The sequence below is a fragment of the Carassius auratus genome, chromosome 47 (genome assembly GCF_003368295.1).
Source record: "Carassius auratus strain Wakin chromosome 47, ASM336829v1, whole genome shotgun sequence".
NCBI classification, from domain to species: domain Eukaryota; kingdom Metazoa; phylum Chordata; class Actinopteri; order Cypriniformes; family Cyprinidae; genus Carassius; species Carassius auratus.
In genome coordinates this window covers 13,962,364-13,967,845 of record NC_039289.1, presented here as the reverse complement: position 1 = coordinate 13,967,845, position 5,482 = coordinate 13,962,364, and positions in this window count along the sequence as shown.

Sequence of the window (5,482 nt, the reverse complement as noted above, 5' to 3'; positions counted from 1 at the left end):
AGCAGAAACTTTTATCCAAAGTGACTTAAAGTGTATTCAGGCTATATATATATAAATTATTTTTTTTTACCTGTATGTATGTTCCCTGAGAATTAAACCAATGACCTTTTGCGCTGCTAACACAATGCTCTACAACTGAGCCACAGTGATGGACAGACGGATGGATAGATAGTTATAGATAGATAGACCGACAGATGTCAGTGATTTAAAAGACAAATTTTTTTTGTAGAAAGTAGAAAATAGATATATCTCTCACCCCCTGATTTAAAGGGGTACTCCACCCCAAAATTTAAATGTTGTTATTAATTACTTACCCCCATGTCGTTCCAAAACCCATAAAAGCTTCGTTCATCTTCGGCAGTGTTGTATAAAGTACATGAAATTCATACACAAGTAAAAGTACACATATCTTACCAGACAATGAAACCATTTAGAAAATTACTTGAGTAAAAGTCTTGAAGAATGTGATATTTATTGTACTTAAAGGGTTAGTTCACCCGAGAATGAAAATGTTCGTACACAGCTTGAGTCAATAGGGTCTGGCTGCAGACTTGCACTTGCACTCTCAGACATTTACACTTCCGGTAGTGACATCACTTGCAGTCTCTATTTTTTATTTTGTTGAATTTTTATATTACTTTTTGTTTGAATTTCCCAACATTTTATAACAGTAGCCAGGTGGCGAAGACAATAAAAAAGAAACTGAATTACAATGTCACTTTCAAACTTGAATTGTCTTTATCATCTTAGTCTGTTATTAGGCCACATTAAGCGTTTGCTGTATAGGAGGACAAAGTTTGCACATTGTGTTCATACCCATCTGCTTGTCTTGTAGTACATTAAATAATAACTATATATCGAATTTGGTCTTTTAATTGAACTAAATGTATGTTAATACATCATGCCATATTAAGTGTTTGTTTTTTCTACAGGAGGAAAATGCTTAACGAAAGACTTTGTGCATTGCGTTCATATTCTGCTGTTCCGTGGCCACTAGGGCTGGGATAAACGATTATTTTTTAAACGATTAATCTAGCGATTATTTTTTCGATGCATCGATTAATCTAACGATTAATTTTTTCAGACCGATTCGATTTCGATTATCTCCCCATTAATTGACTACTAACAATTTATACATGTTGATTTACATATCTGAATGAAAAAAACATGAACAAGCTTACTGAACACATAGTGCCTAGCTTACTTAAAAAAGTTCTTCTTTCAGATGAAAATAACAACAACTTGATGTCTAGCATTCAATAAAAAAGGTCACCCAAAATACTTGTTTAGAGCAATTGAAAGAATACAGTAAACAATGTAAACTTGAGGGCTTTAAGCTAATACAGAGAGTGATTTTCCAAAAAAAAAAAATTAACAGTGGGAGTCAGCAGCCTGTCATGGAGAAAAAAAAATCTCCGAATGCTCCACGTGAAACTTTGGCGTTCAGCCCTTTTTCTATCGTGTCTAATGATTTTGGTTAATATGCACGAGGGAGAGAGAGAGAGAGAGAGAAAGAGAGAGAGAGAGAGAGAGAGAGAGAGAGAGAGAGAGAGAGCAAGACAGCGCTTGTGTAGTTTGAAGACTGTGATTGCGCGAGCGCGCGTGAAACTTTGGTGTTTCGCCTTTTTTGTATCGTGTTTAATTATTTTGATTAATATGCACAAGGGAGAGAGAGAGAGCAAGAAGCGCTCGTGTTGTTTGAAGACTGTGAGTGCGCGCGCAGCCGGGGATCTGTCATCCCCTATTATGTGTGAAAAGTTCCTTTGCTTTTTTATTGATAAGGTCACTTCTATTAGGTCTCAAATTGTACCTTCAGCTTCAGACCCTTCAATCTCTGTCCCCTGCTCGGCTGTCTTTGATCATTTTGAGCCGGTGACTTTTTCCTCTTTATAGGAGGTTGTTGGTCATTTGAAGCCCTCGGGTTCTCCAAATGATGCTGTCCCCCCTCGACTATTAAAGGAGGTTTTCCCCACTGTAGGACCATCTGTTGTAGCAGTTATAAATAGTAGTCTGACCTCGGGTGTGGTCCCTGAAATTTTAAAACATGCATTAGTTCAACCTCTGATTAAAAAACCTGCTCTAGATCTGTCAGTTCTTGCTAATTTCAGGCCTATTTCCAAATTGCCTTTCCTTTCAAAAATCTTGGAGAAGATTGTGTCCAGCAACTATTGGCCTTTTTGGAAGAACATAATATTCTAGAGGTTTTCCAGTCCGGTTTTAAGACCTTGCACAGCACCAAAACTGCTGTTTTAAGAGTTTTTAATGATATCTTTTTTAGCTACTGACTCTGGTGACTGTGTTATCCTTGTGCTTTTAGATCTAACTGCTGCATTTGACACAGTGGATCATGAAATACTGATTTCACGTTTAAGGCAGTGGGTGGGCATCAGTGGCATAGCACTGGAGTGGTTTAGGTCATGCTTAGCGGATCAAACTTTTTGTGTTAGCTTAGGTGACTCTGTATCCTCCTCTAGTCCTCTCTTGTGTGGGGTCCCACAGGGCTCAGTCCTCGGCCCTCTACTTTTCTCTCTGTATTTGCTTCCACTTGGTTCCATACTTAGAAAGTATGGCATTTCTTTCCACTGTTATGCAGATGACAGTCAGATTTATGTACCTCTTAAAAAGAAAAATTATAACTCTGTTGGACAACTACTCAATTGTCTCGACGACATAAAGGCCTGGATGGCTCTGAACTTTTTAAATTTTAATGATAAAAAAAACAGAAGTGATGGTTTTCGGAGGCACCACTGGGACCCCACCTGTAGATCTGGGCTCCTTAGCACCCTATATTAAACCTATTATCACAAACCTAGGAGTTAAAGTGGACCCTGAGCTTAAATTTGACAGTCAGATCAAAGCTGTTGTCAAATCAAGCTTCTTTCATTTAAGGCAGCTGGCCAAAATAAAGCCAGTTCTGTCAAGACAACATTTTGAAACTGTAATCCACGCCTTTGTAACTACACGGCTGGACTACTGTAATTCACTATATGTGGGGGTTAGTGGGTCCTCCATCACCCGTCTCCAGATGATACAAAATGCAGCAGCACGTCTTTTAACGGGCACAAGTAAACATGAGCACATTTCCCCTATTTTAGCTTCATTACACTGGCTGACTATTCAATTTAGGATCCATTTTAAAATTCTGTTATTTGCTTTTAAATCACTAAATGGTCTTGCTTCGCCATACCTCTCTGAGCTTCTACACTCTTATAAACCCGTCCGCTCTCTCAGATCAGATGATCAGCTGCTCCTGACTGTACCTAAAACTAAGCGTAAGCTCAGAGGGGACCGTGCCTTTGCTGTGTCTGCCCCTAAACTGTGGAATGATCTGCCTTTGCATGTTAAGCAGGCCTCTTCTTTATCTGTTTTTAAAACCCTTCTTAAAACCCATCTTTTTTCTTTGGCTTTTGACACCTAGTAAGATGTCGACTTTATTTACTTGATTCAATTTGTTACTTTGAATGCTTCTGTGGTTATAAATGGTACATATGTTTATTTTATCTATTTTATTTTTATTTATTTTTATTTATTTTTCTGTACAGCACTTTGGTCAACTGTGGTTGCTGTAAAGTGCTTAACAAATAAAGTTGGTATGGTATGGTATTTTACATCACTCACCGATCAAATAAGGCTTTGACAGCCGGCAAAAAAAAAAAAGAAGATCAATGCAGAAAAACCCCTGGATTGGTTATATAACGTTGGACAGAATTTTGATCCGGCCATCGCGTATATTCAGCGCACATAAGGTAAACATTTTGCAAACGTTTTTTAGAGAAATAAAAACAGGTCGACGAATCGATGCGCATATTTTGCATCAACGTATTTTTTGCGTCGCCGTCATCGATGACCTCGACGTGTTGTCCCAGCCCTTGTGGCCACAAATTTGCTGGTCTTGTCTTTTTCATGCAGGACCCTGTACGTTATAGTAGTAGGCCTACTTATTTTGTTTTAATTGTTTAATCACCACCACAGCGTCTTGTCTCCATTGGTAACACGCACGATTTGTGTTGATTGCAAGTGACGTCACAGGTAGCGGAAAGTGCAAGTAGAGATTGCAACTGACATTGTAATTTAGTTTCTTTTTTCTTGTCTTCACCACCTGGCTACTGTTGTAAAATATTGAGAGATTAAAAAAAAAAAGTTATCAATAAATATGACAAAAATTAAAAAAATAAAGACTGCAAGTGACGTCGCTAGCGGAAGCACACGTGTCTGAGAGTGCAAGTCTGAGAGTGAAATTAAATTATATAAATACAAAAAGCATAAAGAAGTTTTATAATTTAGAATGCCTGGAATATTGAGTTTTCATAGACTAATAAATCAACGCGTGTGCACTCAGTGTGTGATTTGGTAAAATTGCCTACTTGATAACCTCTGATTGCACATCATTACAACAACACTTACCATATTATTGCAGACAATGCTGTATATTGCACAACCCAGCCTCGACTTGAGTGGAAAATTAAATCATCCGCGGTTGTTCATGAGTATAACTGACCACTGACCACTGATTCATCAAACCTGCTTTCCTGCAGTCTGTGCTCTTCTGACTTTTTTGCAGTAAGTAACAAATATATTTGTATCAGAGTGAAAGTATACATTTTATTTAGGAAATGTAGTGGAGTGACCACTGGTCACCAGAACACAAGTTATATTTGTTTTATTCTCATACAAAAAGTATTCTCGTCCCTACATAACATTACAGTTGAACCACTGATGGCAGATGGACTATTCTGATGATGGCTTTCATACTTTTCTGGACTTTGACAGTGTAAGATACTTGGCAGTCAATGGGAAAGTCACAAGACTCCTGTTTTTCATCCAAAATATATCAAATTGTGTTCCGGACACGAACAAAGCTTTTACTGGTTTGGAACGACCTGGGGTTAAGTGATTAGGCCTAATGACAAAAGTTTCATTTTGGGGTGGAGTATCCCTTGATTTAACTTGGTAGGTGCTGATATTCAGTACCACACACTCAATTGCAGTATGTTTTGAGTTTTGTATGTGACCACAAGGACTGTCAGACTCTATAAAACACACATAACTGAAAAACATAAATCTATATTAGAAACAGGAGTGATTTATATGCTGATTTCCCTCACTCTATTGCAGAGACGCCTCATGACAAGCCAAGAATATTTGCTCCAAGCACTCCAAGGTGAGAATCTTGGCTCAGAACCCGAATCCAGTCTTAGGTTGCAAAAAATCTGTGTATATAAGTGTACATGGGCGTATGATATAGCACATTTGACCTACTTGGCAGAAATCCCATGCCATTGTCATTAGCATACACTTTAAATACTTTTGTTGTTTAGTTTTTTTAATGTTCCATTATATAGAAAGAAAATATTGCATAAAATATGATGCTGTGTTTTCGTGAGAAACATAATCTACCCTTTACTGCCATATCCATTAGTTTTTGTTTACATTCATGCTTTTAAATTAATCTCGTAAACAAGCGATTGCTGCTTAATTGTAA